This window comes from Mesocricetus auratus, unplaced genomic scaffold (assembly GCF_017639785.1).
Source record: "Mesocricetus auratus isolate SY011 unplaced genomic scaffold, BCM_Maur_2.0 Super-Scaffold_100004, whole genome shotgun sequence".
Lineage (NCBI taxonomy): Eukaryota > Metazoa > Chordata > Mammalia > Rodentia > Cricetidae > Mesocricetus > Mesocricetus auratus.
Window position 1 is genome coordinate 84,490,403 of NW_024429189.1, and position 24,759 is coordinate 84,515,161.

A 24,759-nucleotide genomic window follows, 5' to 3' on the forward strand; every position below is an offset into this window, starting at 1 on the left:
CCAGTTACCTAGCCCTAATGGATGAGCTCTGGAACCCTATGTCAAAATAAGATAGCTTATGCCCCTGGGGGTTATCTGGCCTTTACATGTATATGCATATACATGGCATATACCCACACATACAAGGAAAATACTCAACAAGATTGGGGAAAGCACATCCACAGCAGCATAAAACATCGCAAATAGAGCTTTTGAAACTGTGTATGGATTAAATGTGAGGATTAACATCCCAAACCTAACAGCTCTGTCCCCAAGATGGCACTATCAGGAGGTTACAGGCCTTTGGGAGATGTGACTTCCTGCAAGGTTCCTAGTCTTTGGAGCCATTCCCCAGAAGATGATCTAGTGCCCTTATCAGAGCCCAGAGCAACAGGACCATCCAGTCTTGGACGGGAACCTAAAGCACCCTGAGGTAAATGGCACTCTTTGAATGTATTCTGTTACAGCAGTGCAAAGCTGATCTCTAACACAAACTTCCTTCCCCTGGAACACCATGATTCCTGCAGAACACAGCCAGCTCCCCACTCTACCCTACATGGTTACACAGAAGGTGAATCTGTAAAGAAGATGGAAGGAATACATGTTAAATGACTTTGATATCTCAATTACTGCCTTAGATGTGGTAATCTGAAAAGTCATGTCTGTGACCATGTAAGGCTGTAATTCTTATCTCTATTTTCTTTCCAATGGTAATAATATTGGAGCTTATGGGGTTTAAACAAGTGACCCACAGTCCCAGAACCAGCAATGTAGCAGTAAGCTTGCACACCCTGCAGTGTGGCTAGAATCCATGAGGGGAGCCATGTCCTCCCTTATACCAGACGCTCTCTCTGTTGAAATCCAAACACCAAAGTCCTCCAAGATTCTCCGTGAGTGTGTCCTAACCCGTCCTCTTCTGACCAATCCTATTTCCCCAGTTCTTGGTTCACCCAGTCCACCCTCTGCCACCTTCCTTTCTCCCATTTCTCCTTTCTCTTATTTAAGCACAAATCTAATCACTCACCCTTGCTCAAAACCCTTCAGTGACTTGCCGCTGACCGAAGGTGAAGACGGTGTCTCAAGCACAGCTCTGCTGAGACCTTATCCTCTGTCTCCACTCTCTCCCACAGACTGTACTCCAACCACAGTGGGCTTCCTTATTTCCCTCAAATACATGCTGTTTCCTGTCAGGACTTTGCCTCTTGCCATAATTTCATGCCGGAACACTTTCTCCTTCAGCAATTCTCGGCTTTTTAGGTTCAGGATTGTATTACATTTTTAAAAAAATTATTAAGAATCCTAAAAAAATATGAGGGCTACATCTGTCAATATTTACATGTTATAGGTTGAGATGGGAATTTCAAAATATTTCATTTACTTAAAAAAATAAAGCATCATCTTATGCCAGGTCTCATGCTCATTAGTAGATGATCAACACAAAATGAGCTCAATGATAATTTTGGAGATTTTTCTGTCTCATAATGCTTTATCTGCCCTCCCCATTTTTTCTTGTCCTACAGGTATTTCACTTATATATTACAGTTTCCCATTTTGTGTTTTTAGAGGATTTCTATGCTAATGTGTATATTTCTGTATCTATATGTGTTTCTCATGCTTTTCCTTGGTTCTATGTTTTTCTGCTTGTTTTATCCTATTCAGGTTTGTTTGGTTTAATCTCATTTTATTATTTTTCCTTTTTCTTCCTATATTTCCTTTCTTTTTGGTAGACTGTTTTCTAATGAAAGAGAATGGGAAATTTCCAGGCAAATGGATCCAGAAAGACAAACATCATATGTACTCTCTTACAAATGGATATTAGCTGCTAAGTAAAGTATCATACTACAAGCTACAGAGTCAGAGAGGTTACCTAACAAAGAATGCAATCACCTCTGGTAAGAGGAAATAGAAGAGATTTTGCAGGTGGACTGGGAGAAGTGGGATGGGAACTGGAGAAATCAGGATTGGGGAGGTGGAACTTGGAGGAGTGGAAAGAGGGGAGGCTATGGTGAGATATATTATATGAGAGAAGAATAAATAAAAAGGGAAAAAGCGCCAGGCGGTGGTGGCGCACGCCTTTAATCCCAGCACTCGGGAGGCAGAGGCAGGCAGAGATCTCTGTGAGTTCGAGGCCAGGCTGGACCCACAGCCCCAAAACTATACAGAGAAACCCTGTCTCGAAAAAACAAACAAAAAAAAAAAAGGGAAAAAGCAGGGGAAAGAATGGTTATTACCCGATGAATACAATTAATTAAGGTACTCTGGTTGACCGTGCAAAATCAACAAATTTAAACAGGGTACAAGATTATTCTTTTTCTTTCTTTCTTTCTTTCTTTCTTTCTTTCTTTCTCTCTCTCTCTCTCTCTTTCCTTCTGGTTTTTTGTTGTTGTTGTTGCATTGTTTTGTTTTGTTTGGCTTTGTTCAAGACAAGGTTTCTCTGTTTAGCCTTGGCTGTCCTGGAACTCACCCTGTAGACCAAACTGGCATCAAACTCGTAGAGATCCGCCTGCCTCTGCCTCCCAAATGCTGAGATTAAAGGTGTGCAGTGCCACCACCCAGTTTCAACATATATTCTTATCCATTTAGCAAGTCAATCACATTGATTTGATCATTTAATGTGCACTAAAATAGAAAAATATTTCTTTATCAATATGGATAATTTATATGCATACTGTTGTATAAGTAATTAATGTAAATATATTTAATTTAAAAATAAATTTTAAAAGTATATAGTTAAAAAAGAAGAAGCTGACATACAGTCCCAAATGCAGCACTAAGTCCTACCACTTCATAGAGTGTTGCTTCAGACTAATTATGTAGCTTCCGTTCCTTCTTCTGAAAATTATGAATAAGCTTTGAAAGGTATTTTGGCAATAATTAAATGACAGAGTGTCTGCAAAATGCCTAAGAGTTGTTTAGTAAATGGTACCCTTGCTGGTAATCCCTACTCCAGAGTAGACTCCTTGTGTGAAAAGTGATCTACACACCACAGCTCTGTCATTCACAGGATACCACCTGGGCAGCTGAAAATGAGGTCTGTCGGAGCATGTGTAGGACTCACAAGGACTGTTGTATTGTCCTGTGAAAAAGAACCAGACCTCCACTACACAATGGGTGCCTCAAGCAGACTCCCAGGAACTGGCCCTCAGAACTCTGCTAAGAGTATGAGGTCATTTTATAAAACGGCACCTACTGTGTGCATTTCTCATGTATCTCAAGGTGACTGAGTTGGTGTGACCCTTCTGAGAAATAGTGACCCTAACTTCAGACCAGGATTTCCAGGCTAGAAAAGAATAGATTTGAATCTTTGATACGTTTCTCTTAATGCCCTCGGTATCTTCTTAGGGCAGCTTCTCTGTCATTGGTACTGTCTGTATTGGGGGTTGGTAGGGAAAAGAGAAAAGAAATGAGAACAGACATCAGCTAATTGTGCCAAGAATCACCAGTCTGCTGAAAACGTTTGGAATCGGAGAGCATGAAACACAAACAAGGTTTGGGAATTACTTGTGTGGGTTTTGTTCCTCAGACTAACCCATTGCTCCTTAGAAATAGTCAGAATCCACCATCCGGAACATAGCTATTATATAAGTCCTGTGGGTTGGAAAGGAGATTGGACTCCATGGCTGCCCCCGCCCTCCACCCCAGTTTGCTCAACTGCTACTCAAGTAACATATATGGCTTCTGAATATGCCAAGAGACCCAAAGGATGACGCCTGGAAATGAAATCCGTTCCTGGCAAGCAGAGTGACAGGAGACCCCAGAAGACTACGCCTGCAAGGAATCTACGGTGCCTGTGGCTAACTCTGAGCCCCAGTTTAATCTTAAAGTCATCATCTGGGATAATCCTTTCAAATCTGTTCCCCTGCTTAAGAGGCACTGGGCCTGAGAGCAAGTTCCCGCTCAGAGTCCTTTACATCAGCCGGTCAGAGTCAGCTTTCAGCAAACATAGACATCACATCAAACCTTCCAACAGATGTCCCCTTCACAGAAGGCTGGAGCAGAACCAACGCTGGAGAGGTCTAACAAGGAAACAGTCAAGCCAAGCTTTCCCAGTGGATAGGCATAGCTCGCTCACAGAAAACCCACTCTAGGGCTGACAGTGAGTTTCAGGAAGTGTATGAGCAAATTCCCTGCCACCCAGCAGGCCCCACACGGCAGGTCCACAGATACAGGCACTGTGTACTCACTGAAGCAGCTGGCAGCTTCACAGCTCTCAATAACGAATGTTAGTAACCAGCATAAGAGGATTTGCCCCCATCTTTCTGTGTTCCCCAACCCCTGTCCGGAGAAACGGTATAGAAGTTTCTTATTTATGTTCTGATTTTCCCCTCTTCCGGGCATCAGTGCCTTACAGGAAAGCCAATATCGGAGGGGTGCCAAGTGTTAACTAAGAGCATTCCACACACATTCCAGGCCACCAAGAGGTTCAGGGTCACGGAGTCAGACTTTGAATTTGAACAGTTAATGACTTTTGCAGGGGCCTAGGTGAGCAAAGGGAAACCCAAGAGATAAAGGTGGGAAGTAGACTTTCCTTTTAAAGTTATTTAAGATGCTTCGCTTTGATGGCTCTGAAGGCAAAGGAGTGCAGGCCCTCTAGTAGGGAAATGAAAGCTAGTGAGTTTAATTTTGTGACTCTCAGTAGGATAGGGGATCTGCTTAGTATTTATTTGTCAGGCACCAAGCAAAAAAACACAGTTTTACTAGCAGGATAGTGTTCTTGTTGTTTCTTTTGTGAGTTGTGAGTAAGGGCGGAGAATTGATGTCTTTAAAAAAAAACACCAGTCCAACATTGCCTGTTTTTAAGTTAATGTGTGTGTTTGTGGTGCGCATGTGTGTAGTATATATGTGTACATATGGTGCAGTCATACAGTGTGTGTGTGTGTGGTAAATATGTACGCATATGGTGCAGTCATACAGGGTGTGTGTGTGTGTGTGTGTGTGGTGTATATATGTGTGTGTTTGGTGTGTATGTGTGTAGTATATATGTATGCATATGGTGCAGTCATACAGTGTGTATGTGTATGGTGTATTTATGTGTGTGTTTGGTGTGTATGCATGTAGTATATATGTATGCATATGGTGCAGTCATACAATGTGTGTGTATGGTGTATATATATGTGTGTGTGTGTGTGTATGTGTGTATGGCATGTGTGTACATATATATGTTCTGGTGGAAGCTCTGCCCCAGCCCCTGGCATCCATATACCCGAAGAGTCTGGAATGTTCTGGTGGAACTCCCCCTCCCCGCCTCCCTAAATCCTGCCCCATTCCAGAAAGCTGGCCAAACAGGGCTCCTCCCCCAGAGGCATTCAAGACCACCCCCACATGCTATTTAAAATGCTCCCCAGAAAATAGACACATGATTTTTTTTATCTTTCCCATCTTCTCTCTGGGGGTGGGGCAGAAAAATCATCCAGGAGCATTTTTTTCCATTAAATCTGGACTTTTTCTAATTTAGCTTGCTTTTGTCTGATTTGGATTGCTGTGTCAGTGGAGAGGCTTATGGGGTTTATGTGTGTGGTATGTATGTATGTGTATGGTATATATGTATATGAATATGTGTGTGGTGTGTATATATATACATATATAAGTGTGTGTGTGTGTGTAAGGATGTGGTGTATATGTATCCATATGGTGTATATATATGATATATTTGGGTGAGTGTGTGTATGCGTGTACTTATGTATCCATGTCTGCATAAATGTATATGAGGGAGTGTGCACTCTTGTGGTGGCCAGAGTGTGGCCATCAGGTGTTTCCCTCAGTTGCTCACCACATTACCATTATTCTTTTTTGAGAAGAGTGTCTTCACTGAACCTGGAACCCATCATTTTGCCTAGACTGGGTGGCTAGTGAGCTCTGAGGATTTTCTATTTCTATAATCCCATATTAGATTTACAAAGGCATGTCGCCATATTGGGCTTTTTACATATGTGTTGGGTGTACAAACTCAGGTCCAAGGACACACTTGCAGCAAGCACTTATCCATCAAGCCATTTTCAACCCCTTAACTTTAGTTTTTTCTTCTAGCTACAGTCCAGAACACATTGAAAGCATTCTCTGTGCCAGGTATGATGCCATCACTGAGAATCTTAAAACCAGTGAGGCTTTAGTGCGGCAGAGACTTTGACATTGAGGAACAATTGTACCACAAGTTAGGATGATATATTCACCAGAGAGCTTAGGAAAAGTCCAAGCAAGAATGTGTAAAGATGTAGCTAGCCATGATAGTAAAGGGTTGTTAGAATAAAGAAGACACACATGTGTAAAAATACCTGGAGTTCAGTACCCACGAATGCCTAGCCCTCTTCACACACTGCTGCTGAAGGATGAACTTCAAAACTTGTATTTTTCTGGATTAAACCCACTCTTTAATCTCTGGGCAGTCTTGCTCCCTTGCCCCACACTGAGACAAGCACCATTTGCATAGATCTATGCATAGAATAGAATACTGAGCAAGAGGAGTCACCTCTAAGTCCTGTCCTGTTGCAGTTGGGGTTAACTCACTCCTTGCCTGTCTGTGGCACTTCATCTCAGCACCAGGCCAAGAGAGAACTGAAGCATAACTGAGCTTGTGTCCTCATGTGCTTACATTCAGTGGTGCTATTCATGAAATGCTTGGGTTCTTCCTGGAACCAGTAAAAGCCATAAGCCAAATCCACAAACTAGATTCGTGGGTGGCTGATTTGAGATAGGCAGTGCAAGGAAAAAAAAAAATGTCCAAATCCCTATGTTAAGAAGTTCACTTGTATTTTGTCATTCAAACATTGAGTGCATATTAATTACCACCATCCCACTCTTGATTTTTACAGCCATACTGTCTTCTTGTTCTTGAACTTGTAGTCTCAAGAACCATGAGGAAATCAATTTCTATAGTGTAATCCACAGAGCCTATGGACTATCTCTATAGAAACTCAGACTAAGCACTATATAATGCAAACCCTGCTACATGGGACTCAAAGGGGTTACTTCAGTATGTAGTGAGTAAAATGATCATGCTGGGTATTTGCTTGCTAAATCCAGTGCATACTTCTAACCACTGGACTGCACAGTCTAATTTACCATGGAAATATCATAGTCTGTTATACCAACAGATTCAGAAAATAAAGATTAAACAAACTCAAGAGATGCCATAGTCAAATATTGGACATGAGTGTGACCTCTGTGGCTGGGAAGGAACACCACCTGTCACTGACACGTCATGCTAAGCCTGCTCATTCCTTCCCCTGGGATATCCACAGATGATTCCACAGCAAGCACATTGCTTCCCTGCACAGTTTGTACAGACATATCTCTACAATGTTCTCACTGAGTCACCTTTTCTGCTCCAAGTTAAGTTGAAACAACTGCACAGAGAGCTGAACTCAGAAAGGGGACCAATATCCATGAGTTTCCTCTGTGGTGCTTGAGTGTATGATTCGCAGTGAGTGGAGACATAGAAAAATACTGGACCTAGCATATCTCTTAACCCTTGCATAATTATTAAGTTTTCCCAAACAATGGTTATTAATGGTTTGAAAGGCAAGACCACATGATGCCAATTTACATCTATTGGAACTTAAAACAGACTGCTTACTTCACAGTGCTAGATTAGGTCCTTAACTTACTCTGGACTCCCTGCAATGTTTCCTAGAATTCTTGGTAGTTAGCATTTTTTTTTCGCTTCAGGAATCCAATGAACTGTGCTCACAATATTTCATTTAGACTGTTATTTTTCTACTGCTGTGCTAAGATACCATGGCCAAGGCAATTTATAAAATGATGAGTTTACTGGGGCTCACAGTTTCAGAGAGCTAGAGGCCATGACCATTGTAATGAGGTACATGGCAGCAGGCAGGCCAGCATAGTGTTGGAGCAACAGTTGAAGGCTTACGTCTAATTCAAAAGCATGAGGCAAGAGAGAGGCAGAAAGAGATAACTGGGAATAGAATGGGCTTTTGAAACTTCCAAGTCCACCATCAGTCCACACCTCCTAATCCTTCCCATATAGTTCCACCAACTGGAGACAAAGCATTCCAATATATGAGCCTATGTGAGCCATTCTCATTCAAACTACCATATAGATATAATTTGTATTTTCAATATATTATTTATTTGTGGTTAATACACAATTCAGTTTGTCTTTTAGTCATTAAAGAATATAATCTTCTACAAACACTGAGTTTCGACTGCTCCGCATGACACAGTTGGCATAACTCAGCAGGTGAAGGCCAAACCACCACACCTGACAACCATAGTGGGAGAAGAAAACAGAATTCCACAGGCTTTCACCTAACCACCATCTGCACATTGTGGTACAACGCACCCCCCTCACACACAAAAATAAACAGATATATGTAATAAAATACATATATGTTTAATGTTCTACATGCCCAGAACTAATTTTGAAGAGTACCATGGGGTGGTGAAAGGTATGTAAAGCTAACAAAAGGCAGGACTCTGTAACATTATACAGACATGGATAGGTGTTTACAGAGAACCCAATACACCAAGTGCAATTGGAGGAAGTTGACTTTTTTCAAGGAATTGGATAATGGGAGTCAGAATATGTGCCAATACTCAGTGACAGTGCCTGAGGAGACAGAAATTCTGAGAGAGAAGTAAGCTCAGTTACTCTGAGAGTACCAAGAAGAAAATCAGTGGATTATTGAAAATGGTTTGTGAGGGATAAAAACTGGATAATTACACAAATGTAATGTTCCTCAATAAACTTCCTTTAGAGACAGATTTCAAAAGTAACAATGCAAAGAACAACTGACTTCAGGATATCCATCCCAGTTGATAGATGTACAGTACCACTCTTATATCTAAGCTCATGGAATAATGCAGGAGAAGGAGCGGACAGATGGGAAAAACAGAAGTCTACTGTGCTGTGAGATTGTGTCTTCTAGCTATAACAGGGAAGACACATTGCTGTCTAAACAAGACCTGAACTATGATAGTACCAGTTGATGCCCCATTGTAGGTAGAGAAATCTCATGAGACCACACTCCTACATGAATAGCTTTAAGAAATTACTGACTACATAGAGAGGGAAGATTAGTCTTCCCGAAGGATGAGACCCCCGGTTTGCTACCCAATATAAAGTTGTAAGCCCTAGAAGCAGAAGTATACACATTCAAGCTATACTAAATGGACTCAGCAGATTGCATCATATGTATTAACAATAGTTTAAAAGAAGGAGTTCATGAACTTGAAAGATAGTAAGAGGAGACTGGGAGGGGTAGGAAGGAGGGAAGAAAAAATGATGCTAATATATTTTAATTAAAATTTTAAGATAACAATACAGAAGCATTTACCAATATGAGAAAAAAATGAAATCTATAAAAGAAGCCAGACAGGCCTGAGCAGTAGGTGCTTGGGCACAAAGGAGAGAGTCTGATGTAGTCCTACCTCTACATCTGTACACAAGGGCTGCATACTTACCCACACTCATCGTTTTAGTGTCTCCAGGTTCTAATATCTTACCCAAGAAAATTAACCTCTGCTGATAGAAACGCTGGTGCTTAGAGAGAGAGGCTCTCATTCAGTGACTGCCATGGAAAATCTCCTGTCCCCAGCCTCTACACTGTGAACTTCTCCCCATTTAGGGGAAAAATCAGGCAGTGTCTATTAGCAAATGTAATTTCAGTCTGTCTTCAAATATATTTTTAGCTGAGAAGAGCATTTGAAGATCATAACTCTTGCAAGAACAGACTGGCTGTGATTGTGGTTTAGAGAGGTTTCTTTGGCTCATCCCTAGGGCACTTTCCAAAGTTTGTGTCACATTCCTTGTCGCTCTGCTCTTGGATTTTTATCTTTGATGGCCACCAATGTCTTGTTCACTGCCATGTCCCTGGCACGTGCCATAGATGTCTCCGTACTGAAGGTTGTCTACCTTGGCTCTGTATTCCTGTCAGCCATCTTCCATGTGTTTTTATTGGAAAACATCTGCCCTAGTCTAGAGCCTGGACTGGAAGCAGGTACACAATAAACATGTGCTTTTACAAAATATGCAAGTTAATTAAAATACTTCAGATTAGATAAATCTTCAGAGCTCTGTCACTAAAGGGAGTGCATTACACACACTCTCTCTTGTTTACCTTTCCAAGTATTTAACAAAAAACAACTTGATTAGGAATTTGATGGATATGGAATTCTTGGTTTGAGAGAATCTTTCCTCCAGGTAACCCAAAGTTTTCTGACTTCACCACTTGCCCATGACTCTTATTTCCAGTCTTCAAACAACATTTTCTCTATTGTTCTCAAGCCCATTCCATGCTCATTCTAAATCTGATAACTGTTCTTGCTGCTAAAGAATTTTACTTTTATTTTGTGTATCTTATAGTCTTTTGTTTTTCTAGGAATTTGTGTGTGTGTGTGTGTGTGTGTGTGTGTGTGTTGTGATTTTCAATGGTACAAGTCTATGATATTGAATTAGAAAATAAATATCACTCTGTTCTTTCTGTATAGATGGCCTAAAGAGCACTAATGGACTTTTTCTCTGCTTCTATTTTAGAACATTTCCAAGAACTTCCCCAAATCAGCATGTACAATTTCAGAACCATGTTTGTCCACCCTGTCTTAACCGTTTGCCTTACCTTGGGTAAACCACCTGCGAATTTAAGATGAAGTTAATACGGACTACATTTGTGACTCCATAAGGTCAACAACCCCTGTGCTTCAGGAGCTGGGCTAGCAACGGGAATAAGAATGAATTGGTATAATGGTTACCTTTTGCCAACTTTACACAAACTCAAGTCATCTGGGAAATGGGAACCTAGACTGAGGAGTTGCCCCATCAGATTGGCCTGTAGGTATGTCTGTGGGACATTGCCTTGACTGATCCATTTGAAGAGGGCTCAGCCCACGGAGGGCAGCACCAGCCCCTGGACAGATGGTCCTGGGATGTCTAAGAAATGAAACTAAGCGAGCTAGTGTGCAGAGTTCCTCTGTGTTCCAGCTTGAGTTTCTGCCTTGATTTCCCTCATTGATGGCCGATGATCAGGGCTGTTAAGCCAAACAACCTCCTTCTTCCCAAAGTTAGTAACAAACTAGGATAGGAGAGCTGAGTCAAGTCAATGTTCCAAGTAGGAGCATGTGCTCGGACTGCTGGGTCCTCACAGTTGTTAAGGAAAAGGCAGAAATCCAAACTTTTATAGAAAATATACTCATTTAAGAGTATTGAAAAGTAATTTAGATTTTATAATCCACAAGACTAGTCCAAGCAAATGTATCTGTGAAACAGATTTCATTTCTGGACCACCAGTGGGAACTACTGAGGCCAACCTGAGAGTGAGACCAAAACATGACAAGTTTCCAGGAAGATTCGGCATGAAGGTGGGTGTGATTTTGTTTAGGGGCAGGGGTCCCATTGGTGTGTTTTTAGAGATGGGAAAGAGCCAACAGTATGATCTAAGTGTGTAGGAATACTCTGCCCACTTTAGCCAAGTCAAGGTCCAACCACAACAGATACCAACATAAGCAAAAACCAGATGCCATATGGAGAATCTACATAGAAAGTGCTTGTCTAGAAGCTACTTGTCCTATAAAGGAAGTAAAAATGGGCTGCAGTAAAGAGGGGACTGCATATGAGAAAGGCTTCTTTGAAGGAACTAGGCAAGAGCCTCTTTCTCAACCCCACTGCAGGGAGGACCTAGATGCTGCCTGTTTCTACAGGGAAACTCAGAGAACATCCCTGACAATGGGACTTGGCTCACACATGAGAAAAAGCCACCTAATGGGTTGGACCATCTTGAGGGGTCCACATACACATATACCCTCTGTATTCATAACTGCTGTCAGAGGGAGGGAGAGGCTAGCCTGCATCTGCTCTCCAGAGACAGCATATGACTTACCAGCTGATTCTTATGAGAGTTAAAAGTGCTATGGAAGGACTGAATGGCCTTGTTCTTCCATGGAGCTTTCCCCAGAGAGACAAAGGACAGGACTCACCTCTCTGCCTTCCAGGGCCTTTCCCAGCCCCTTCTACTTTTGTCTGCTCCATCCGGGAACTATAAGGTATCTGCCCTGAGATCCCCAGATGGCCTTTCCCACTAAGCCCCATTCTTATTTATCTTCTATGGAGAGAGCTCTCTTTAGGTCTGAGTCTCCAAGCTGAGGGAGTGTCCAGTAAAACCCAGTCCAGGGTAGCACTGATCTCATTATCTAGGGACATTTTCATTTAAAGAGCAGCTTTATTCACAGATGAATGTGCCAATAGGGTGGGAGGCTGCAATTTGCATTCACTGTGACTCCTAACACTGAATTGTTTCTGTGCTGGATTCAGCCTTCCCTTTTGCATCCAGTAGCTCCCAGGTCTGTATCCATAAGATCTCCAAATCCAAACAATAGAGCCCTCCATTTAGAAACTGAAACTCCAGCTTCAGGGAACAAAGCCAACCGCCAGCCCTCCCTGACTTTGCCTAGCACTTACTGTTTGTGTCATAATTTTGGCACTTGATTATATTCAGTCTAGCACGTGATTATATTCCTGTTCTCTAATGCTGTTTTTCAATTGCTTGTAACTGTTGCACCTTTTGCCAATAGTATTGTAAGTTCTTGAACAGCAGAAACTTCCCACCCTTTGCCACAGATCCTCATGCTGAGCAGTGCTTTGCTCAGAACAGACACGCAGTAAACCCTGCTTCAGAGAACAGAGTGCAGCGAGTACCCAGTTCCACCTTCAACCTGGCATTCAGTTAATGAGGAAGAAAGGCAGAAGGAACTCACCCTGTCCTTTCCTTGCTAAAAAATCCTAAGTATCTTTTCTGGGATCCTGATGAGAAAGGCCTGATATTCCTGAGATGATTTCAATGTGGCATGTCCCAAGGGAGGCTCGCCTTATGGGAAGCAAGGGTCTGGGTGCATAGCAGCCATGACTCATTGTCAAGTATGTGTGGGAGACTCTATGGTTGCAATTTCATGTAGAAAGTGTTTCTCATACATTCCACTTGTTCCCACACACAACCTTCCTGGACCGCAAGGTTGCCATGGCATCCATCTGTCCTATAACTGTGACCAAGTCTCACTGCTGCTTGTGATCCTTGGACCATCGAAATCAGAAGAATGGAATGTGGGTCACATGTCAGTTTTAATAAATTAGTCACATGCACAGTGAAGTCTGAGAACTAACTTGCTCTAAAGATGACTTTATCAGGTTCCCCCCTCAGGGAGACACTTGGTTACTGGAGAGCTGTCCTGAGTTCTAAATGACACTTTGTTCCTCCAGAAAAGAAGTTCCACACACCAGGTATAGCATACCTTATCTTCAAACCATGTAGTCACAGTTTAAGAGAATTTAGTCCAGACACAGGACAAGTAGAATAGTGCTAATAAGAACTACTGTGAGTGAAAACATTATTCCCAGGTTGGTAGCCCCGGTTCAACATGCTGGACCAGCCTGCAAGTTACAAGGACAATATAGTGGTGAAAGCCCAAAACCTCACCAACCTTCAATGCTCAATAGTACCTCAGTCCCTCGACAAATGTAGAGAACTTACTGTAATGCTTCCACTTTCCGTCATGAGCCTCAGCTTTGATTCAAGATTTTGCAGTCTGCCTGCTTGTAGCACTTGTCCTGCCCTCCCCTGAGACAGACAGACTCTGTACAAGCCTAAGCCCCAAATGAAATCTTGCTTTCACCATAGCATCTTCTTTGTCAAAACAAACTAGACCTATAACTATCTTGTGAACTCTTTCTCAACAAGACTCTATATCTCTGGGATGAAAAACAAAGTAACTTACACTCTGCTCTGCACCTGGTCTATCCCCCTGACTATTACAGACTTACATGTCATTCAGTACAGGGGTATCTTCAAACACTTCAACTGGTTTGGCCCATCCTCTCAGGAAGTACCCTGAATGAGTCCAATAGCCCAAGACCCTCCTCTTCCATCTTAAAAGCTAAGCATCTTCCACACCTAACTAGTCCAGTTGGTTGGACTGTCTTCCCTTGAGTGACACTTATGGGAAACCCTAAGAAAAATCCAGATCTTATTGCTGCATGGGCTGGCCTAAGAAGGATCCTCAATATGGCAATATCAAGAAATATTTAAGAGATGATGAGATGTTTATCCTTAAGAATTCAAGCATTTTCTTGAGACTCCTGACCTGGTAAGCTACAATGAAAATGATAGCAAGAATTGGAAGAAAACTACATGAATAATAATTTCAGTCAAAAAATATTCTGTTAGAAAACTGCATTTCCAACCTCTACTGCTAAAATACCTGTACTTCATACACTGCCCTTGCTGTCTTCTTCTAGCTAGAAGATTACAGTTTGAGAAAATGCCCAAAGGTCTGGGCTGGACTTTGCTTCTAGTAATATTATTACTGTAAAAAGAAACGATGCGTGTTATCAGAGAACCTTTCTAACCATTTCAGCAAATACTTTTCCCATACATACTATTCCTCCTAAGTGGATTAGATTACAAAGTAAAGTCATTACTAACATTAGAAACATAGTCAATTAAGACTATGGAAAAGTGTTAAAGGAGACAGAGACAAAAAAGTGTGATTTTTCAAATCCTTACGAACCCAGAACATCATGAGTGAGTTCAAGACATTTTGGTTTTGCTTTAATCTGATTCTAAATGTGCCCTGGTTCTTCCCTTTTAGAAAAAAAAAGTAAGAAAAAAAAAACACAAGTATGAGACCTATTTGGGGTTTTCCAGGAACCCACAGCCAAAGAGACTAGGTTTTAAAAGAGAATTTTGATTTTAAAGTCTTAAAATTCTTAAAGGATGTGGGACTTTTAAAGTTGAACTGTTTTACATTGTGACATTAATGTGAGATCTTGGGTATACATAAAAATTTATGGTTTAATAGTGATGTGTTTTTGTGTCAAGTTGACAAGGGGTCAATTGTCCTGGTTAGTTTTTGTCAACTTGGCACAAACTGTAGTAACCTGAGAAGAGAGAACCTCAGTTAAGGAACTGGCCCCATCAGATTGGCCTGTGGACATGCCAGTGGGGTCTAGTCTTAACTGATGATCAACACAGGAGGGCCTAGCCCACTATGGGCAGTGTAACCCTTGGGCAAACGGTCCTGGCTTCTATAAGAAGGCTGCCCCACATGATATAACAGACTTTGGAGATGCCTGATGAAGAGTCTCACCCTCCCTGGAGAGTGCAGTGGGAATTGGGTGGGGGGGGGGGTGGGGGGAGGAGGGGAGAGAGAGGGTGCTGGGATTGACATGTGAAGCAAGCTTGTTACTAATTTAAATAAAAAAAAAAGGGGAAAAAAAGAAAGCTAATTGAATGGAAATGGAGGAAGAGAGCCAGTAAACAGTGTTACTCAGTTCAGTACCTGACTATGAGTTCTTTTCTTTTTTAATCTTTTTTTTTATTTAGTATCCAGTTATGTCAGCACCATTTGTTGAATATGCTTTCTTTTTTCCATCGTATAATCTTAGCTTCTTTGTCAAAAATCAAGTGTTCATAGGTGTGTGGGTTCTTTCAAGGTCTGTGAAGAATTGGGCTGGGATTTTAATGAGGATTGCATTGAATCTGTAGATTGTTTTTGGCAAGATTGCCATTTTACCTACATTGATCCTACCTATCCAAGAGAATGGGAGACCTTTCCGTTTTCTGGTTTATTCTTTAATCTGACTATGGGTTCTTATCTTGATGATGGACTGTAACTGTAAGTCAAATAAACTCTTTATTCCCTGAGTTTCTTTTGGTCATAGTGTTTTATGAAGATCTAAAACTGGCTAGAACAGCTGGGATGGGAAGTACCGACTGTCATTTGTCAGTACTACAGGTGGCAGTCCGGGTTCCACCTCAGGATCACCCAAGTTCGCAGTTCCGGGGAAGGAGGCTGACATTTCACTCTCAACAACAGCGATGCATGGTGCTTCAGTGCAAATCCTGCTGGTTGTACACAGCTAACCAAAGCCTTCCATTTCAAACAATCAGGATTTCCTTCTAAGAATAAGGAAATTGCACCTGGCAGTCTTATATAGTATAAGCAAACCTGAAACAAGGAAAGTTAAATACCATTCTTTTAAATGATTTTAAATTTACTGTCTCAAAGAAACACACACTTGATGGGAACCCTCAGGAGCCATTAAACCATCACAGAATATGATTTTCCATGTACTGAAATAACTATGAATTTTTTTCTTAAGAAGCAAACAGCACCTCCCCAAATGAAAACAAAATCCTAAAAATGAATTGCTAAAATTCCACTAAATGACAAATTCTCCTAGAAATTTCTTCCTGGTACATAACTCCCAGATGCCATCCTCTGGAAAAGAATTGTTTTTTTTAGGGTACTTAAAATACATTCTGCCAAACATAATAATAATGTTCCTCCCAAGAACCAAAGAATTTTAAAAAAAACTTAAAGAAATCTCTCTTAAAATCATTGGTCAAAGGGGCACAAGAATCTCCAAAACAATACAAGCTTTTGTGTTGTCTTTAGTTCCTTCCAAAACTGCCACACACTTTGGAAACAAAACTAAGAGGAATCAAGGAATTGTCCTGGAAGCCTCCTCTCTGAGCACAAGCTCTCATAGAATCAGAGAGAGATGCAAACTATCAAGAGAGAAAACCATTAGTCCTATCACCCGCTGTAAAGTCTATGAACCACAATGAGCCGCCTCACAAGATATTCCCAATTAAGCATTTGTGACACTTGCATCATGGGTAACTACAAACTGCTTCTAACTGTATCCTAAATGCTTATCCTTATACCCCTGATAGGTATAGCCCTTACCTTTCTGAGAAGCTTCTCTTTACAGATAGTTGTTACTACAGAGATCCACAACTGGTCAAAATGTAGAGAATGAGTGATCATGGGTGCTATAGAGGCTAGAATAAGAATGGCCCCCATAGATTCAAATATTTATTTATTTGTTTGTTTGTTTATTTTTTTATGTAAATTAGAAACAAACTTGCTTCACATGTCAATCCCAGCTTCCTCTCCCTCCCCTGGTCTCCACCAACACCCCAACCGTATACCCAGCTCCCACTCTGTTCCCCAGGGAGAATGAGGTCCTCCAAGGGGGATCTCCAAAGTCTGTCATATCATGCTGGGCAGGGCCTAGCCCCCCTCCCATGTGTCCAGGCTGAGAGAGCATCCCTCCATGTAGGATGGGCTTGCAAAGTCCATCTGTATGCCAGGGATAAATACTGATCTACCACCCAAGGCCCCATAGATTGCTGAGGCCTCCTCACTGACACCCATATTCAGGGGTTCTGGATCAGTCCCATGCTGGCCTCTCAGCCATCAGTCTGGGGTCCATGAGCTCTCCCTTGTTCAGGTCAGCAGTTTCTGTGGGGTTCACCAGTCCAGTCTTGACCCCTTTGCTCATCACTCCTTTGTCTCTGCAACTGGGTTCCAGGAGATAAGCTCAATGTTTAGCTGTGGGTGTCTGCCTCTGCTTCCATCAGACACTGGATGAAGGCTCTAGGATGGCATATAAGGTAGTTGTCAATCTCATTATTGGGGAAGGGCATTTAAGGTAGCCTCTTCACTACTGTTTAGATTATCAGTTGGTGTCATCCTTGTATATCTCTGGAAATCCCACTAGTGTCAGATCTCTCCTCAAACCTATAACGACTCCCTCTGTTATGGTATCTCTTATCCTGCTCTCCTCCATTCTTCCCCACTCTGCCTTCCTGCACCCCCATGTCCTCCTCTCCCCTCCTCTTCTCCTCCTCTCTTTTTCCCAGCTCCCTCTCCCCTCCCTTCCTCTCAGAGGATCCTATCCCATTTCTCTTCTCTGGGGTACTATGCATTTCTCTCTTATGGTCCTCTGTTTCCCAGACTCTCTGGCAGTGGGAATGTAGGCTGGCAATCCCCTGATAAATGTCTAAAATCCATATATGAATGAGTATATGCCATGTTTGTCTTTTTGTGACTGGATTACTTCACTCAGGATGGTTTCTTCTAGTGCCATCCATTTGCCTACAAATTTCAAGATTACATTGGTTTTATCCTCTGAGAAGTACTCCACTGTATAAATGTACGGCACTTTCTCTATCCACTCTTCAGTTGAGGGCATCTAGGTTGCTTCCATGATCTAGCTATTACAAATAATGCTGCTATGAACATAGTGGAACAGATATCCTTGTATGAATGGGCATCTTTTGGGTATATGCCTAAGAGTGGAATTGCTGGGTCTTGTGGTAGATTGATTCCCATTTTCCTGAGGAATCTCCATACTGATTCCCAAAGTGGCTGTGTGAGTTTGTACTCCCACTAGCAGTGGAGGAGTGTTCCCCTTTCTCCACATCCTCTCCAGCATACACTGTGATTGGTATTTTTATTTTAGCCATTCTGAAAAGAGGAAGACAGTATCTCAGAGATGTTTTGATTTGCATTTCACTAATGGCTAAGGATGTTGAGCACTTTCTTAAGTGTCTCTTGGCCATTTTAGACTCCTCTATTGAGAATTCCCTATTTAGTTATGTACCCAACTTATTAATTGTCTCCTTTGGTGTTTTGGAGACTTGCTTCTTGAGTTCTTTGTAAATTATGGAGATCAGTCCTCTGTCAGATATGGGGTTAGTGAATATCTTTTCCCATTCTGTGGGCTGCCTTTTTGTCTTGTTGACTGTGTCCTTTACCTTACAGAAGCTTCTCAGTTTCAGGAGGTCCCATTTATTAATTGTCAATCTCAGTGTCTGTGCTACTGGTGTTATGTTCAGGAAATAGTCTCCTGTACCAATTCGTTCAAGGGTACCTCCTACTTTCTCTTCTAAGAGGTTCAGTGTGGATGGATTTATGTTGAGGTCTTTGATCCATTTGGACTTAAGTTTTGTGCATGGTGATTGACATGGATCTATCTGCAGTCTTATACATGCCAGTGTCCAGTTATGCCGGCACCATTTGTTGAAGATGCTTTCTTTTTCCATTGTATAATTTTATCTTCTTTGTCAAAATTATAGGTCATGAATCTGAGAGGAAGTGGGTGAGAGAGGAGTTGGAACATAGTGGGGTGACAATTATATAAATACAGTAGACTGTATGAAATTCTAAAAGAAATAAAAAATAAATTAATTTAATTAAAAATTAAAGCAAAACCAAGAGGATGGGCTAGAGAGTTTGCTAATGGTTATGAATACTTACCGTTCTTGCTGAGGACCTGAGTAAAGTTCCCAGCACCCATATCAAATGGCTCACATCAACCTGTGACTCCAGTCCCTGAAGTATACCAATTCCTGGCCTCCATGGGCACCTGAACCCACATGCACATGTGCACAGAATTAAAATCAAATATTAAGAACATAAAGCACAGAGGGGAGTCCTCACAGGCATCCACCACTCTCATTTCTCAGCAGCAGCTCACTGAGTACTATGTCCTTAAAAATTCTCTCCCCTCATTTTTTCTCACTAAAGGTGGAAAATACAAGTTGATTTCTGCAGGCTTTGGGTCCGTGAATGTTTGCGCCATGTGTTTGCCAGCTTTTCGTCAGCTTTCTGTGCATGGCCAAAAGGAAGCTCACCTGTCTTTGAGCTCAGAGAAATGAGTGAGCCGAAGAACTTGACACAAAGGCAATCCTGTCATCCCGAAGAGCAGGAATAGGAAATTTGTCTCCAATTTAAAAAAAAAAAAAGGAGTTATTGAAAAGGCAGTGAAAGATTTACCACTTTCCTTTTTCCCTTTCAAAAAAAATGAAGTCAAAGGCTATTCCTTGTTTGAATGAGAACAAAGACCTTGGAGGATCAAGGTGAAGGTAAATATTTGAAGTAATATGTCATTGTAGTTTCCATAATGGCCTGCACTCTTTGAACTCTGACAGCTTTCCCATCTACGTTGGTTGAGTTTTTTCTTATTTGCTCTCTTAGACTGTCAGCCACCAAAGCGGCTCATAAACACAAGGGCACCGAAAGGCATCCAGCCAACACGACCTCAGGAGTATTTACATACTGCGATGGAGACCATGAGATAATGTTAGTTTCTATATTGCTGTACTTTCTGCCAATTACTATTCCAGTATGTCCCTCAGGGGTGTAGTAAGTATTGGTTTAAGATAAAAGGGCAGAGGCAAACACTGGTGTGTGACATGAGGTGTGATTTTCCAAGAGGCCATTGTTCTTAACAGACTGCCTGGACCTCATCACCTGCAGCTCTGGGCGCCCAGTTGTGGAGTGCAGTAGGTGCTGAGCTGTGTGGTCAGCGAGTCAACAGAGGGTTTGCAGTCGAGAAACACTGCACTTGGGAGTGGCAAAGATGCTTTTGTTCTGGAAGGTACACAGCTAAGACAAACCTGATGTGAGACATTAAAAGCTGGTCCTGGGAGAAATGTGGACAGGGACAGGGACAGGAGAAATGGCTGAAGAAGAAATACCACTGCACCCCAAGCTGAAGTCAGGTAAAATGAAAAAAAAAAAAGACATGAATGGGAAAATAACACAACAGTGAAAGGAACACTGAAATGGGTTCTCAGACCGGGCTTCAGGGGCCACTGAGGAACTAGAATTTATGCCACTTAGAACTGGTGCTTAGACCACTCCCACCCTTTGGCCTATAACATGCAGAAGGAACCAAATAACTAGATAATCACCTTGCACCCAGAGGCTCCTAGTATATATCAAGAGGTTACCAACTGCTGTTTTCTAGAGTCTCCGTGTCTTTATACATTAGTTTATTAGTGACATGCCCATGTTCCTTCATCATCAGTTACATAGCCCTGGTTTTCTCCCAGTGTTTAAAGTTGCCACTTTTTCTGTCTTCTTAGAAAAGTATTCAGACTAGCTAGGTCATATTGTTAGATTTCTCTTATTCTAGCCCCACATTAGAATGCCAAGATGTTGTTGTTTGTTTTTTACTCTCTTGGCTCTTTTGGGGGGCCCACCACCCTGCTCCCAAATAAAATTCACAGAGACTTATTCTTTCTTATAAATGCCCAGCCTTAGTTCGGCTTGTTTCTAGCCAGATTTTCTTATCTTAAATTATGCCATCTACCTTTTGCCTCTAGGCTGATACGTTTTTTAATTTCTGTATCTCTCTCTCTCTATATATATATATTTTTTTCCCCAAGGCTTGCTGGCTGGATGCCTGGCCTCTGATGCCCTCTTCTCCTTGTTCTCTCCTCCTCCTCCTCCTCCCAGTCTTCTCCTTGTAATTATTCTCTTTTTGCCAGCTCCGCCTATCTTTTCTCGTGCCTTGTTATTGGTCATTCAGCTCTTTATTAGACCATCAGGTATTTTATTTTATTTTATTTTTAGATTTTTTTATTATTTTAAATAGCTTGTTTTACATGTCAATCCCAGTTCCCTCTCCCAACCCTCCTCCCACACCCCCCTCCACCCCCCCCAGCCTCCCACCCTATTGCCAATTCCTTCCACATAGGGGATATCTAGAGTCTGTCACTTCACTCAGGGTAGGGTCCAGGCACTCCCCTAAGAGTCCAGGCTGAAAGAGCATCCCTCTTTGTGTTATGTCTGTTTGTATTCCAGGGATAAACACTGGTCCACTACTCAGGGCCCCATAGGTTGCCCAGGCCTCCTCATTGACTCTCACATTCGGGAGTCTGGATCAGTCCCATGCTGATCGTAGACCATCAGGTATTTTTGACAGGCAAAGAATCACAACTTCACAGAGTTAAACAAATGCAACATAAAAGAATGCAACACATATCTGCATCAATAAAACAAATATTCCACAGTATAAACAAATGTAACACACCTTAAAATATTATTTTACAACAGGACCCATTCTCCCAAATTACAATCCTTAAGACCCAAATACAATCCTCCAATTTTATAGTTTCTAAGTCAGAATTAAATGATATCCACCAATACAAATAACAAGAGGTGAGGACTATACTCCTTTATGCAAGGGGAAAAAATGTTCTAACCTACAAGATAAAGAGCCAAATGAAGCTTTTCAGTGAAAATCTACAGTTCTGTCTGCTCCAGGCACCTGGTGAAACACACAGCCCACACACAACCCTGAGATGCTGGGTGCCGTGTTCAAGCCCTTCAGCTGCAGATTTCCACACTGGCCTGGAGCCCTTTGGCAAGGCATCCTGTGACCTGAGAACAGGTAGGTCCCCGGTGAGCAGGTCAACTCTCGAGTGCTCTAAAGCACCTTCTCCATCTGTCCATTCAGGGTCAGGCTCTCCAGGGGTCCCTTAAATTCCTTTCATGCAAGTCAGGTAGATGCACCCCAGTTCTGGGGGGGGGGACGGTTTCAAAAGAGATCTCTCCCAAAGTTAACTATCAGTCACAGCTTCTTATTGAAACAAAGAGTAGGCAGAATGGTCATGGCACACATCGCTAATCCTAGTCCTTGGGAGGCAGAGGCAAGACGATCTCTGTGAGTTCGAGGACAGCCAAGGCTACACCCACAGAGAAACAGAGAAACCCTCTCTTGAAAGACAGGGGGGATAAAATCAAACTAGAGAACAGGCTCCAGAGCTTCAGCAGGAATGAGGGGGATCCCTTCTCTGTGTGGTACTAACTCTCCAGCTATGACCAATGTCTTTGTCTTCCCTATGCTCTGTCAAAATACATCTGTCAGGACAGGAATTATCAACAACATTAAAAAAATCTGCAAATCTCCTAAAATGTTTCAATAAAAGAGAAAAGTGGCAAAAGTAATCATTTCAGAGTCTGGAAAGGAAACAGAGGAAGGGGATGTTCATCCGTAAACAACTGATATCCTGATAAGTGGGGCTCCGCTGCCCTCGGGCCTGGGCTGCTCCCACTACCCTCTAGCTCAAGTGTACTGCTGAGACTAACGGAGCAGACCTTAAACCACCAGCATCACAGTGAGAAGCACCCACCCAGCCTGTTTGAACTGCCAATAAAAGCATTCAGACTGGCAGGGGGCAATAGGGATTCTCACATGTGCTGCAGCCGAAAGATGCAGCCACAACCAGAGTGTACAGCTGACAGACAGGCTACTCAAGACACTAGACAGGGAAATTCTAGAAATGAGAGAGTTTTAAGGCTCAGATGAGGCCCCATGATGGCTGTCACACAGCATACGCTCACAGCAGAGACCCATCGAAGCCCGGTGGAATGTAAAAGCCAGGATGCATTCAAAACCTCCTTGAACTTTGAATTTGCTCCTGGTGCACAGCCAGACATGGAAGCTGTGCTGAAGATGTGTGCTCCTCTCATCACTCCCTGGCTGACTGCCAAGTGAGGCAGACCCAGGGCAACCCACAGAAAATGGACTACAGAGAGGGAAATAAGAATGGAAACAAACCCTCTCTGCATCACAGGGATGAAGGTTGTGCAGATGGACTCTGAGCAATTAACCAAAACAACAATAACAGAAGCAATAGCGAAGAAGAAGAAGAAGAAGAAGAAGAAGAAGAAGAAGAAGAAGAAGAAGAAGAAGAAGAAGACGACAAAGAAAGAGCAACTGTGAAACTTGATGTTGAACTTAACATGAAGAAATTACCCAAAAACAAAGAAGAAAGGAAAATGATTGGAAGCGGCCTATTGGAAAACAACACCCAGTCATTATGTATGCACCCAGAGCCTCCCAAAAAGACAGGCAAAGAAAAATCTGGGGGGGGGGTGGTTAAAAAGCAAACATCATGTGCGCTGATAAGTTCTGAAAATCCTGAAAAAGTGTACATCCAGAAAAAGATAAATGAAGTGAAGAAGCATAGAAAAAAAGAAGAAAAGAAAAAGAAAAGGATGGCTGGCTCCACAGGATGCTGTGGACTCCTTCCTAAGAAATAAAGCCCTCTAGCCTAGAATTTTACATCCCGTAAAGTTCTGTGTGTTAAGTAGGTCTGGCCCTCTGATGCCAGTTTACCCACAATACTGTTCCCCACAGGCACGCCCACATGACTGATCTAGGCTGGTCTTCAACTGATGCTCTTCTCTCAATGATTCTGGGGTGTGTCAAAAGAAGCATTTAAAGTAAAATTAAAGGTAAAAGCAAAAGCCTTGGCTTTGGAGGTCCCTAGCCTGAGCAGTAGCACATGATATGAAAGTCACAGACAAAGTGACAAGGAAGGAGGCTGGTGCTGTGCTGTGGTGAGCCTCTTGCATTCCATATGGAGCAGTGCTGCATTCAAGCGAGTGTGAACTAGTCTCTGCAGCAACTACTCAAGGCAAAGTGAGAGTAAAAGCTAGAAGGCAAAGGATTCAAAACAAGACACTGGAATGCATATGTTTGGCAAAGGACATCCATTCAAGCTATATAAAGGACTTCAATGGGCCTGGAGAGAAGGCTAAGAACTCCTGCACAAGACCCGGGTTCAGTTCCCTGAACCCATGTGGCAGCTCACAATCATCTCTAAATCCAGTTCAAGTGGACTGGATGCTCTCTTCTGATTTACATAGGCACACACACACAATGTGAAGAAATATATGATTTTTAAACACATTTTTTTCGAGGCACAGTTTCTCTGTGACTTTGGAGGCTGTCCTGGAACTAGCTCTTGTAGACCAACTCACAGAGATCCGCCTGCATCTGCCTCCCCAGTGCTGGGATTAAAGGCGTCTGCCACCACCTCCCAGCTTTAAGCACATTTTTAAAAAGATAATTTTAAAAACACTTTCTAAAAAACACATACACTTTTTAAAATATCAAAAAGAGAACTATACAATAAAGTAGCTTTATAGTCTTAGACATTTCTGCTTGTATTCCCTCACTTAATTGCTGTTAACGTTTCATACATAACTCAAAATGTCATTTTTACCTCCTAAGTACATATAATTTTGAGTTAATCAAAGCTTTAAAAAATTAAGACTGTTTTAAAGTACAAATGACTGGGTTAAAATGGGCAAAAATCTTAGCTATTTCACCAAAGAAGATGTAAAGATGTCTGGCATTGTTAGTCATCGGGGGTGTACAAGGGAAAACCTGGAGCAGACACA

The 24,759-nt window shown here is 42.1% G+C and overlaps 1 long non-coding RNA gene across 1 annotated transcript in view; it reads left to right on the forward strand.

Moving 5' to 3' along the window:
- The window catches only part of LOC121140480, a 29,201-nt gene extending 17,119 nt beyond the window's left edge, over positions 1 to 12,082 (forward strand). The window contains exon 3 of the long non-coding RNA XR_005877332.1: positions 10,475 to 12,082. This is a non-coding gene — a long non-coding RNA (uncharacterized LOC121140480). The remainder of the gene's footprint in view (positions 1 to 10,474) is intronic.
- Positions 12,083 to 24,759: the final 12,677 nt, after the last annotated feature.